Genomic DNA, 14,202 nt, shown 5'->3' on the forward strand with positions numbered 1-14,202 from the left:
AAGTTTATGGTTAGTCAATTAGAGCTTAGTGTTGATGCCTCAGTACCACCCAGACTGCCTGCCTGCTCAGGGTGGTATTCACTGCTCCATGACAGCTCATTCCTTTGATGAGAGGAGTAATAATAATTCCTGTAATAATTAATGCTGCAGCACCAGCTCTGCACGTAGCTGGGCTTTGGCTGTCTCTGCACAAGGTGACAAACCCACCTTGTTGGTGGTCTGATTTCCCTCTGTCCATCATGCTGAGGAGCCTTTACAGCCTCCTGCTGTTCCCACATGGGGCTGGGATGTGTGCCCTGGGATGCTCTGGCCCAAATCTTTCTAGGATTTTGGTTAATTCTGAAGCAGTAATTTGGTTAATTCTGAAAAGCAGTAATTCAGGATGCAGTTCAATGGGAGTAAAAGACTCATCTTCAGCTGGTGTATGTTAGGACACCATGAGCAGCACTCTGCCTGCTCAGGGGAGAACTCATCAGCCCAGGCAGTGAGACCTGAGAGGTCACAACTGCTTTGCCCTGGCACATGGAACCACCACCAAAAAGTGGAGTGCAGTCTGCCCTGCACCCTGGCTCTACTTGTAAGTGAAATGCTTCCCTGCACCTTGCACTCAGATTTATACCCTTTAGAAAACAGGTGAAAATAAAAGCAAAAATACAGACCAATTGCATTTTCACTCTGTTCTACCCCAGAACTAAGAGGACTAGCTATATCCTTGCTCTTGACCATTACTGAAAATCTCCTGAGTGTTTTCAGAGCCAAGAAGCCACATTGGCCTTTGGGGATGCTGTGGGATTTGCCTGGGGAATCAGAGTGTCACCCCTCTCCATGGGCTGCTCAGGACCAGGAGACATTAGTCCATGGAATAACCTTTCAGAACTGTCCATAAAAGGTTGGGATGAAGTCTCTGTGAAGTGCAGAACTGATCAGCTCTGTCAGTCAGAGGTGCCCAGAAAGAAAAGCCCATGCAAGCAGAAGGATCATTAACACATCTGTCCCTTTAAGGGACAGGTAAAACACCAACATTATCTTTACAGGTTCCAGAGTATCCCAAAGCTGAATCATACTGATCAGAAGTTATTCTGTATGAATTCCAACATTAACTTTCCTTACATAACAAAGCACAAGCTGTAAAGTGTAAATGAAACAAAAAAGAAAGACTGGCAGCTCCTCCAAAGACAGGCAGCATTGGAAGGAAGCAAAAGTCATACTCCTATAAAATAGGACTGGTTTCCACCTGAGGATCAGGAAAATTCAAAAGGTTCCATGGGAGAAGACTACAAGCCCTCCATGCTGAATAAATTGTTGTTCACAGACAGAGATATAATAAGCAGAAGATTATTTTTCCCAGAATGACTCTTGTTACACTCACCCTTCAGCAGAGTGGTACTTCCCAGACACAGGAGGGCTGTCCTAGGAGGGATCTGGATGTGGCCCACCTGGGACCTGGCCATGGGGCACAGAGCCCACCTGGAAGGCAAGGTGGGCCTCACCAGGACCTTTTCCACGAGCACACAGGAGCTGGGGCCAGACTTCATCTGCTGGTGCAGTGGTTTGAGTGAACACTTCCTAATGTGTTAGAGGCAAACCAAACTAGGTCAGCTCAGACCAGCAATTTAAATGGTTTAAAGCTAAAGATTAAGGGAGTGCTTACACAAACTGTTCCAGTGGCAGATGGGTGAGATCTCTGGCACTGATGAGCAAGCAAGGGCATTAATCTCTTCCTCCACCACAGCTGGATCTCTCTTCCTGGCCTGCAGATGCCATTGCACTTTGAGGAACATGTCCTGAAATTTTACCCTAGAAGTTTTTTCTTTGAAAACATGGATGTTACTGAAGTCAGATGGCTTGTGACAAACTGCCCCCAGTGTTGGTACTGAGTGACAAGCTAAGTACTTACACAGAGGGGGCAGAAGAAAGCTTCATATTCACACCTGTCACAGGCATGGTGAACATGCAGCACCAAGAACCAACACAAACCTACAGCCAAGTTGTCTCTCTGCTCCCCCACCTGATATTTGTGTAGTGTTTCCTGCTATCCCAGACTTTAATTGCTGTGGCTTGAGGGGTGGAGTGCATTTTACAGGCATCTCCATGGGTGTAGCAATGCCTAATTCCCAGACTATGAACTGCTCCTTACAAGCCTCTTCTCCATCTCACCCTCCCACCTCTTCCTAGACAAATTCCTGAGTCCCTTACTCAACACAGCATCCATTTACTTCCTCAGGACTTCAGCAGGAAATTTCTACAAGTGAGAAATGAGTCAAGATTGACCAGGGAGGTAAGGATTTGGCCAGCTGCTTTACAAAACCCAGTCCCTGCAGCACCTGCAGGGTTATTTTGCACAGAGTTCACAGACCTGCAGCTCTCAGGTCTTCCACAGCCAAGCAGAAGAAGGCTGTTGGGAAGCTCACATGTAAACTCACTATTCCCCAGTGTGAACACCAGCACCCTCTCAAAAGAAGCCACATCTTCCTTCAGGACATGAAGTGATCCCTAGCCACAGTGTGGATGGTTCTGCTCTGGAAGTCAATAGGAAAAAGGGGAGCAATACATACCCCCAGTCTTAGCTTCTCCTCACACACAGGGCATGTTGTGACTGCCCTCATTAAAAAAAAAACAAAACCAAAAAACAACAACTCCAAAATTAAGTCTTAGTGGAGCCAATCCCAAACACAAATTGTCACTTGAGTCAGAAGTGCCAAACTCTTTCACAGAGCAAAGAGCAAACCCAAATCCTATTAAGCAGCCATCAGTGTCAATATTTATTCTTCACAAATCAGGGACAAGTAGCCTAATAAATAGTGTCAGACTGAGCCTGGTGAGACGGAAGAGGAAGGAGATAGCCTTGGGGAAAGGACATGACATTAACCAGCATCACCCCAGCAAAACCCTTGGCAGAAACAAGATGAGTTTACTACTCATTACCCACTTAGAAACTAAGCTCCTTTTTTTGCTCTGCACGGTTTCCAGCTTTGGAAGGTTTGGCATCCTTCACAACAAAGCCACCAGACCCCATAAAATCTTTTCCTTTCAGTCTGCCTCTCAACACACATCTCCCTCTGCTCCAGAGAGGCTTTGTGGGCTGAAGTGCTCTCTGCCCTGACCCAGAGCAGCACCATCCCAGCTCTGGACTGCAGAGCACCGAGCACTCCAATCAGCACATAGGAGAGAGCTCTGGGGCCAAAGACGTCTGCAGAGGAAGACAAACAAATCAAACGGTGATTTCACAAGGCAAGAGCCACTTCAAACCTTGCAGCTTCTCCTTCTCCCTGGGAGCATTCCTGCCCCTGGGGGGTGGTATACACCGGGCTGCAGGGTATGCTCAGAGCACCGACCCAGAGAAGGCAACCAGCACAGCTTCACTGCTGCCAGGGAGCTCTGCTGAAGGTGCCAGAGCCCAGGAGCAGACCCAGCTTTCCCCTGCATCACACTGGGTGAAACACAGTGATGGTGCCATGACTTTCAACTGATGTAGCTCAGGGAAGATATTTGGATTTATATTTGCCCCTCACTTGAGACAAAGGCAACATTTTGGTTTTCTTCCTGCACTGTTTCTAGGCCCTCTTTTACCCCTGTGTGTTCTTGTTCCTTTTTAGTGCTTGCTACCCTATTCCTTGCCCTCTGGGAGTTAATAATCTGCCTGGAACAGCCTGGACCAACATATACCCTTCACTGACAAAATGCTGGGAAATCTGCTTAAAAAGACCTTGTGAGCTGCAGAACACTCTGGTTTCCTTTTCCCCTGCCTAGACAAGAAAACACAACAGTAAGAAAGCCCCACTCCAGGGCTGATCTTTCCCTCAGGGCTGTAGCTCAGTCTATAGAGCTATGCCTTACAGGACAGATCTGCTCCCATCCACCCAGGGAAACCCAAGCTGCCCCAGCACAATTTGGATGCAGCCATCTTGCAGAGATGGAGCTGTTCTGTGTGTTGGACTTCAGTTATCATCACGTACTTCACTTAAATTAGTCTGAAATGGAGTCTGTCTCCAGCCTGGAGCCTCTCTGTAACTGCAAAGGAATCTGCACCCTCTGTAACACACGAGAGAGGATCAGGTCACTGCTGGGGAGCACTTGGCACAGCTATTTTTATTGTCTGCCCAAATACTTTTCTCTGACACCTGCTTTAAGTTGCTGAAAGAATAGTAAAGAATAGTAAAGAGGAGATTATTTTTAAAAGCAGCTACACTGATAATCCATAAGGAACTGTGTCCTTGTAACTTTTGGACATTTCTCAAATTTTTGCCCTAGTTGCTAGGATGCTGGAGGCATTCTGAAGTCACAACATGATGAAATCCAATCAGGGTGCAGTGGCTTGGGTTCATTTTGGTCAGATTCCTCTTTCAAAGGCACAACCCCACCCTTCTGATCCTTCTCCCTACACTAGAACACAGCCGCTGACTGCAGTTGCTGCTCCATCAAAAGAACACCCAGCCCTCTTCCATCCAGAACAACTGATGACTGAAATGTGTCAGGTTTCTTCAAACCCAAAGGAAAGTGACACTAATTCAAGAATGTAAAGCATTAGAGAAGTGACTCTCAGCTGAATGCAAGCAAGGATGCATCACATCACAGCCAGCCAAGCTTTCACTCCACTTAAACTTGGTCAAGCAGAGTGAAAATCACCTCCTTACATCACCCCCTCCAACATACACAGTCTGCTCTTAAGTGTCTCTTCTTTCCACCTGGGTATCAGCAAGTTTTAGACATTTATATCCTTTTGCAACTTTGGCTTTTTTGGAGTGCATCATCTATTTTCAACCCTGCACTTGACCAGAAAAGGGAAGTGCTCACCAAGGTGTGCATGCAAACCAAACACTTCACAGCCTCCTCAGGAAAAATGGCCCTTGGGGGACATCTCTGTTGCACCCACGTGAGAGAGGACCCTGTGGTGACAGGAGAAGGGTGACCACCCTCTGACTGTCACTGTCCCGGAGGCTGTGGGGATGGCTGGGGCAGCAGGAGGCTGTGAAATCCTTCTTCTGGAGCAGAGTCAGGGCTTGTCTAAAACTGGTACAAGAATTAGGGAAACACTCTCATTGTCCCTCCCCTGGTTTACAGGAGTTTAGCCCAGCTCTAGGAATTGTTCATTCAGGGCAATACACTTTATCCCCACTGTGCAGCTTGCTTGTATGCCTGCTGCTATAAAGGTGGTCTTTGTGTGTGGCCAGACTCAAGACTCCCTACTGCACTCTTACAGGAATCCAGAGCACAAACAACCTTCCACTTGGGGACATTCATGAATAAGCATTTGTAATGGGCAATTAGTACTTAATTTCAAATGTCTGACCTGTCACAGATTTGGGGCTCGGTCTGCGGGGAGCAAAAATGGGCATCATTCCATTTCCACTTTGGTAACAGGTTTTTCTTCCCAGCATCCTGAGCATCTGAAAGGCTGGTGTTACACTCAGTGTGGCTACAGCAGGCCTGATCTTGCTGACCAGAAGCCATTCTCTCCTGTCACACCCATTAAAGTCAGCCAGCTTGATACTGACAGCACTGAGAACTCATCACATTAGCTGTAACCCATGCTGAGAGTCAAGTCAGCAGACTCCAGGTTTAAAATTAAGTGTGTGTTGAACTGGGGCCTCCAAAACAGGGGTTCAGCCTTCACCCTTTTTCCTACAGCCATAACACCACTCCAGAAGCAGAAGTACTGTGATGTCCAACTGGATGTCCAAAGGCCATTGAGCCAGTTACCAAACACTCAGTGCCAGCCCCACTAACTTTGTCCAAACAAATGTTAGTTGGCCAGGCTAGGAATTCTGGTGGGAATCACACAGGGCTAGGGAAGAGTGGCATTACAAAATACCCCATTTGATGTCATTTCTGCCACTTACACTGCCACTGAGGTGAGGAAGCCCAGGAATGGACCAGGCCCCACTGTGCCAGATGCTCTGCAAACATAGGGGTGAAGGATGATTGCTGACCCAGCAGGCTCACCATTAAAGTAGGGTCCTCCCTAACCACACAAACACATAAAGGATGTTTTTTCACTGCTGCTCCCTCAGCACCCTTCCTGAGTCCATCTGCTCACCAGTGCTGATTACATCCTGCTGCAAGAAGCATGGTTTTTCCCCCATTGCTGCCAGGAGCTGGACCGCTAGGCAGTGGGAAAAGGGCTTTACATCACACCACTATTCTCATTAAAAAATCCAGGCTCTGCTTCTTTGCCACCTACTGAACACAGGGACATCTGATGAGGCTGTTGGCTCCTGCAGAATCACAGCTTGCCTGTCACCCAGAAGCAGGACTCCCACCTGCTGTGGTCACAGACCTCTCTTCTTGGCAGAGTGATGCCAAGGAGGCTGGACCTGGCTGTATACAGCAATGTTTTATACCTAAACTCCTGCCTGCTGATCTCTGGAAGAAAAGCCTCAGTGATTATTAAATGACAGCCTCAGCTTTCCCAGAAAAATTACAGTAATCCTTATTTCAATCAAACTGAACTTCCCTTCTTCAATTTAAGAACCACGGGTGCCAAGCACCATTCAGTATGGGCCAACAAATTCCCAATCCTCTAAATCCCCATATTATAGAACTGCAGGAGCACCTCTATCCCAAGTGTGGACTGGCCAAACCTCACCTCTCCTAGTCAAAGGAGCTTTAGGACATTCCTTTTTCCCTAACAGTTCATGTTGGAGCAGAGGAAAACCTTGACAAGTACCTTGCAAGATCTGAGAAAATACACCAGGCTGCTGGGACTCACCCACTGGGCAAAAGAGGACAAAACATGACTGAGGTTTGGGGTGAAAAATACACATGCTTTGAAGGGTGCTGTTGATGTCACTTTATGAGCAGGGAGCACGGAATGGATAGAAAATCTAAGGCTACATACAGGCAGAATATACTGGTCGGTCTTTAAAAGGCTTTGTAGCAGGGACTGAGAGAAATGGAGCTGTGGGTCTTCTGTGGGGCAGAAGAAATTAAGGAGAAAATTGGAGTGAAGGCAAACAAGATCTGTCAGTCACATTCCTCCTAAATGTCCAAAGATGCTGTCTGATAATGTTACATTTGAATATAACTGTGTGCTTAACCATTTTAAGGAGTCAGTGGGTCACCCCAGCCGGCTGAGAAAACTTCTTAGGTTCTGCCCCAGTCTCTCGGGGGGAGGTGTGTGCCTCACAACACCGCTCTGCTTACTGACACAGGCAACAGCCACACAGTGCGGGCAAAGAGGAACCCTCCTGCTGCTGAGCTGCCCAGCGATTTCCCCGGGAGAAAGTGAAAAGGGACCCCTCAAACTTCGCATCCCTCGCCCAGCTGCCAGGCAGCCGGATGATGCTATCCTAGAGGAAAAAACCCACAAAGACGGGTTTGAAACCACACTTGGAGAATCCCTGCGAGCACCGAGCTCCCACATGCGGATAGAGGGTTGATCCTGCAGCCCTTCTTGCCAAAAACACCGAACAAGAAGCCAGCACCTGGGACGGGACGGGACGAGCCGCCTCCATCGCCCTCCCCGAGGAGGCTCCTCCGGTGCCAGCCGGGCTCCGGGGCCACCGCCCTTTGTTACCCGCCTTGCCCTGCCCGCCCTCGGCCTCACCGGGGCTCGGTCACCGTCCACCACGCCACCCTCAGCCGCCCTCTCCCCCGCCATCCCCCGGTTCCCCGCCGGCAGATCCCTCACTCACCGTGCTCGGGGCTTCGGGAGCTCCCGGCGGCGGCCCCGCGATCGCAGCCCCGGCCGAAGGCGCCGGATCCCGGCGGCAGCAGCGGCTGTGTCCGCCCCCGGCAGGTGCCAGGGCGGGCAGCCCGCCCCCAGCACCGCCCCGCCGGAGCCCCGGGGCTGGCCCGGGAGAAGCGGCCTTGCCGGGGGCCGGCGGGAGGGCTGCGACGCGGAGCCTTCCTCAAAGTCTTGGTGCGGGGACTGCCCCCTCGCTTCCCGCCTCCCCTCAGCACCCGCGCTGAGGAAGCGAGGCCGAGGGGCAGCCCGCGGCCCGCCACAACCCCCGCATCATGGGCCTTGGAACAGCTCCACTGCCTCACCACAGACAGACGCAGCCTCACCACAGCCACAGCCTCACCACAGCCACAGTCTCACCACAGACACAGCCTCACCACAGACGCAGCCTCACCACAGACGCAGCCTCACCACAGACGCAGCCTCACCACAGACGCAGCCTCACCACAGCCTCACCACAGCCACAGCCTCACCACAGCCACAGCCTCACCACAGCCACAGCCTCACCACAGACACAGCCTCACCACAGACGCAGCCTCACCACAGACGCAGCCTCACCACAGCCACAGCCTCACCACAGACACAGCCTCACCACAGACACAGCCTCACCACAGACACAGCCTCAGCCTCGCCTCACCTCACCTCAGCCTCACAACAGCCACAGACACAGCCCCACCTCAGACACAGCCACAGCCTCAGCCTCACCACAGCCTGGCCACTGGCCACAGCCACCATAACCTGCCCTTTACCACAGCCCTGGCCAGTGGCCATCACAGCCTGCACCTTCCTGCAGCTCTACAGCTCTGTCACTGATCACCACAGCCCTGTCATGGATCACTAAGCCCTGTCACCAATCACCACAGCCCTATCACTGATCACCACAGCCCTGTCACCAGTCACCCAGCTCTGTCACTGATCACCACAGCCCTGTCACTGATCACCACAGCCCTGTCACTGGTCACCACAGCCTGCACCAGAGGGAGCTGAAACCTGGATCATCTCTCAGTGAAGCAGCACCAGCTGAGGCTGCTTTGAGTTTTTTTATGGCCAGATGTGGGGGCAGAAGATCAGCATTTCAGCTGGCTGGGTACCCTCCCTGCATGGCTCCTCTGGGTGCCACCACCATGGACTCAGCCTGAGGGGCTCCCTCCTCAGCCATCTCTTCCCTGACCTGTCCTAAAATCCCAGACCCACCATCCCACACACCAGAGCCACTAGGTTGCTTCTGATGGCACAGTGATCCTGCACTATCCCAGCCCTGCTGCCCTGGAGAGAAAGCCTCACCAGCCCCAGCAAGAAACTCAATTAATTTAAAAGCTACTTGAAACTGGGCTGCTGTATCTCATGAAGAAAGATGGCAGGAAGAGACAAGATAAATAAACCCTTCTCATTTCTCATCTTTGCCACAAATACCTAAAAAAACCCCAACAACCCTTCCAAGTTATGGAATGATTTGTGTTATGCAGAGGGGAAGTAGTTAAAGTTTAAAGCAGGAATTTGTATTTCTACTGTAACTTCTAATCTTGGCTGGTGTAAAATGAGGACAGTGCTCTTACTGAGCCGGTTTATGTCGAGGAATTAAAGTGACCAGGACAATGTGTGTTGTGGAAGTCTGCCTGGCTGAAGACTGCAGGATTTCACTTTCCTCCTAGTGATGACAGATTTTGCAGATGAAATATTTTTCTGCTTTCCCTCCCTGCCACCTGCCATCCACCTTCCTGCCCTTTTCATACCCAGACACCTTCCTTTCCCTTTCTGCCCTGTATCCTCCTTTAGGACTCTTGTGTTGGGTTTTTTTTTGTCTGGTAGCTGTTTCCTCCAGACAGGTGGCTTCATGTTCACCCTTGTTCTTTGGAGTTGTACACGGATGCAAATACAACCCCTGCTTCTGAAACTACAGCCTTTAACAGAGAGAATATGGCAAGTCCAAGGGGAAGGTGTCCAAGGATCATATTCCCTGAAAAATACCTTTTGACTCCAAAGAGCTGACTGAAGGAGGTGCTGGAAAAGCTGCTCTTCACAACAGCAGTACTTGGCCCATAATGGATCTTTTATCCAGGAATATCCAAGGGCCATCCAAAAGTATCCCTAGGGAGAAATTATTATTTTAGAGAGTAGGGAAAAGAGATGTGCCCTTAATTTGAGTGGGAAGGGATCCTGTTCCCTGGGATGCACAGCCTTCCCTGAGGCTGTTGATTCACCACCGTTAGGCTATCATAAAAGGCTGCACAGAAAGTTTTATTTCAGTTGATAAGTAACTTATTCTGTCTTAGCTTAAATGGTTCCTGTCGGTCTCATCTGAACTAAATTATTGTCCTTCCCCAAAATAATAAAAAGTGGTTTAACAGCCTTGTGCAGGGGTGCATCTATGCCAGGTTAAATTCTGCTCAGGCAGTGCTACTGTTCATGCTGCCATCTCTTTCTCCAGCTTCCAGCTCATAACCACCAGCTGAAAATGCTTAACATATAATAAGATGCATAAATCACAGAACCTATGATAAATCAGGATGTGAGATGTGATGATATAAAGGCATTAAGCATTAGCTGTAAATTGTAATTATTAAGCCCATCATGAAGAGGCACCTCTCAGAGCAAAATAGCATTTCCTGGATTTTTCCACCTGTGTTTTCTCCTGAAAAATGTTTCTGTGTAGCATCCCTGGTGTGCTGTCACACCCTGGGTACAGCCCTGCTTTGTGATGACTTTGAGTGCAGTAACAGCCCAGCCAGGTTTCCAGGAGGGAACAACACCCTACTCCTCCTGTGCTGCAGGGGATACACCACCACCACAAGTTAATCATTTCAGCAGCTATCTTATGGCATGGAAGGTCAGGTTTTGGAAAGAGGACCAAGCAGCCTGGTACTAATGGTGAGGAAAGATTACTCAGCTGATGCCTGCCCTCAGTTCCCTTTCTGGGCAAGGGTCCCTTTCTGACCTGGACCAAACACCTCCACTGCCCAGATAAAAAGCCAACAGCTTTATCCACAAGGCAGCAGGAGGATCTGCAGAGCTCCTGCTTGTATGACTTCTGCTATCATCTCTCCCAAGTGTCACTTCTCTCTCTGGCTGGAAAGCTACATGGAAAACTGTGTTTTCCCACAGCAGCATATGCAGTGTACATCACCTGTTCTGGATCTGTCCACTAGGAGCCAGATGGACCCACAATAATTTGATTCATTAAATGAGTCCAGATGGTTTTATTGAGATTTTAAACACCTCAAGTGTACTTTGCATCTTGGCCAGCAACTCTGAGAGATACCGAGTGGTAAACAGTTTCCCAGAAGTTACCAGGCAATGAAACAAAGTCCTTTTTTAGGATGTAGTCATAAAAGCTCATGAACGTTTGTTCTTCTGTGATAAAAACAACCACAAAAAAAATGACTCCCTGTAGCATAAACCCGAGGCTGCCCATAACCTTGGAATATTTATTTAAGCATTATGAACCTGTGATAGCAGAGGTACTTGCCCCGAGGCAGCAAGTCCTGGTGGGAATTAACCAGGAGGGAACATAACAAGCACACACTGCAGACAAAAGGAAAACCTGAACACAGCTTCCAGCCCTGACACCCTGGAGTGATGGCCACAGCTTCCCTTCCAGACTGGTGTTGGGCAAACATCCCCCTGGGGAGCTGAGGTGCTGCAGGCAGCTCTGGCTGAGGGACAGCCACATCTAGAAGGGGTGCAGTGCCCACACCTGGCATCCCTCCTGTGCCAGCCATGACTTCTCTTTGGGTTAGACAGCAATGTCATTCCAAAATCCACAGGCCCTTCTCCTGCAGGATCCAGCCAGGCTGGAGGGAAACGTGCTGACCCCCTGCACCATCACTGGGAGGACTCAGAGGGTTGTTTTTACATTTTTTGCAGGATTTTGGTTTCCTGGTTGGTGTTTACTTCCAGTGTCAGTTTAATCCTATTTAGGCACAGCAATAGAGGTCCCACAGTCACCCTCAACAAACCCCAGTCACCCACATAGCATATTTTCCTCAGCCTTGCTGGGGTTTTCACTGCCTTGGAACATGTATGTCCTCTGACTTACTAGAGCTGGACTCTCCAGTGTGCTTCCCCCACATGCAAGCTCCATGAGAAGCTGAAAAAAATATAGCAGAGATGGATTTGATTAAGAGTTCAATGGGTGAGGTAAAAACCTCCCCTACCTGACTGCCCCTTCCCACCCAGCCATGGTGGGATCCAGCTAGAAAGCATCCAGTCTGTGTCATTTTAGCTACAGTTCAGGCTGCTGTCAGCAGCTCTGGGGCTGGAGCAGGGGAAGGTTCTGAGAGAACCTGGTGTACACCCCCCCTTGTGCACTTGTCCTCTTTGCCTTTAGGAGCAGGTGAGGAGACTCTAGGGCTACGTTTGCACCATTCTTGCAAATCACTGTTAGAATCCAGCTGCAGGAGCCATCACAACCAGAGCTCTGGGGAGAAGCTGTCACATCATGGCTGTGATGTTTGGAGGGTCAGGCTACAGCAGCCCACTTGCTGTGCCATCCCTTTGTTCCCTGGCAGTGACCACTCTGAAATAAAACCTATCATAAGCAACAGGAGCTGCACACCTTGTCAAAGGCAGACTGGGGGATTTTCTGAGGGTCATGGATGTTTTCAAGCAATTCCCTACTTCAGTTCATGCCACTGATGAGCTTGGTAATGGTGCCAGCAGAATAAACACAGCATGTTTCCTCCAGCTGGGGACATATGAGCAGATCAACGTATGCACATGGTAAGAGGGTACAACTCGAGCACAAGTTTCAATGGGATGCCATGAATAACCCCCCCCACCTCCTCTTCCCCATGTATTTCACCAGAGGTGACAGGAATAACTGTGGTGTGGGGAAACGAGGGACTCAGACATTCACCTGGGAACTTTTTCTCCTTTTTTTTCTTGTCACCACAAAAAAACCCAAAACAAAACTCAATACCCACAAATGAGCAGTTAAAAATACAAAGGGAAATAAGTATGAGACCATCAGAGGACCAGCAGCAAATTAAAGACAGATATCCCAGAATCCCAGAGTGCCAGGGTGGAAGGGACCTCAAGGATCCCCTGCTCCAACCCTTCTGATATTATTTTTTATCTGAGATCTCTCAGCACCCCACAGAGCTGAGACTTCAAACTTTCCAAAGTGGGGGAATCCCCCCCTTCCCCTGGGAGACCATTCCAAGGTCTGACTGTCCTCATGGGGAAAAATTTCCCTCTTGTGTCCCATGGGAATCTCCCCAGGAGCACCTTGTGCCCATTGCCCCTTGTCCTGCCCAGGTGACTCCTTGTGACCAGGGAGTCTCCAGCTGATTTGTGGCCCCCTTTAAGTTCTGGAACATCACAATAAGGTCTCCCCTGAGCCTTCTCTTCTCAAGGCTGAACAGACCCAGTTTCCCAGCTCATTGGCAGGATGAGAAAGCCCAGGTACATCACAGAGACCATAAACCTGGATGCCAGGTGCTGCCTGTCACAGTGAACAGTGTGCTCCCAGGGCACTGGGTGACTGAGAAAACTGCTTTCTTCCTGTTTAAATAAAGCTGTGATACCTCCTGCCCTGGCAATGGCACTGGAGCAGTGGCATGGCACTGGAATGGCACTGGGCACCAGATCCCTGTGCTCTCTCATCCCACACTCCCCTCCCTCCCCATCCTCCCAATTCTCACAATTCGAGCCGCTGGACACAGAGCTGGGCTCCAGCTGGTGCACAGAAATGGAAAGCAGATCTTACTTGAAAGATAAAAGGCTAATGTCAAATGCTCCAAAAGGGAACTGTCTTCTGCCTGTAATTTATGTCCCTGGCTTGCTGGCCAAGGCAGATACCAGGCTACAGGAAATTCGGACCCGTTTGTGCATTTGCTCAGGCAGCTGGTGTGAAATGTGAGACCTGTGTCAGGTTTGCTGGTGGAGGAAGGGAAGGCGTGGGATGGACAGAGGAAATGAGATTTTGAAATAAGCCATGGGCTGTACTGAAAAGGGATGGCTTCCTTTGAGGAGTTGTTTGCAATGCTGACCTGCCCACAGAGCATGAAAAGTCAGAGAGAGGAGAGGCTGGAGCTGGGACTATCAATCAGAGGAGAGCCCGACTCCAGGAGAGGTTCAGGTTTAGCAAAACGTGCTCAGTCACCTTTCCAGTTTGCAAACTTGAACCAGGGGCTGTTCAGAGCCAGGACTGCTTGAATCCAAGCCCATAAAGCTGGGGGAAGTTGAGCACAACTCCTCAGCTGGGCTGATCTCCAATTCAAATTAACTCCTGGAAGGTGAGGAGGTGTTCAGATGAATATCAGAAACCGCTCTCCGATGGGTCAAGGTCATTTTTTTCCAGTAAGCAGAAGTGATTTTTCTTGGATCTTTCCTACAGTGCATATCTCAGAGTGAAGTGAAGATAGCTGTGAAAAAAACCAAGCAGCGAGGAAATCCAAACCCTGCAGCAGCAAACCAAGTCCAGTATTTAATTTTCTCACAGAGACTTCTCCCAAATAAAATCAGTGAAAGATTAAAATGAAATGGAATGCAAGAGAGTAAGGAAGCCGACTGTATGT

The 14,202-nt window shown here is 49.5% G+C and overlaps 1 protein-coding gene across 4 annotated transcripts in view; it reads right to left on the reverse strand.

The window, feature by feature from the left end:
- SHROOM3 (shroom family member 3) overlaps positions 1-14,202 on the reverse strand; it is a 132,535-nt gene that overhangs the window by 38,238 nt on the left and 80,095 nt on the right. Inside the window, exon 1 of one of the 4 annotated variants that reach the window (XM_071744141.1) lies at positions 7,635-7,771. The exons of the other annotated variants lie outside the window; for them this stretch is intronic. The gene's annotated coding sequence lies outside the window, so the exon portion shown is untranslated. Of the gene's footprint in view, positions 1-7,634; positions 7,772-14,202 lie in introns of those variants that run through there. 4 annotated transcript variants of the gene reach the window in all.

The sequence above is a fragment of the Heliangelus exortis genome, chromosome 4 (assembly GCF_036169615.1).
Source record: "Heliangelus exortis chromosome 4, bHelExo1.hap1, whole genome shotgun sequence".
Classification (NCBI taxonomy): Eukaryota; Metazoa; Chordata; class Aves; order Apodiformes; family Trochilidae; genus Heliangelus; species Heliangelus exortis.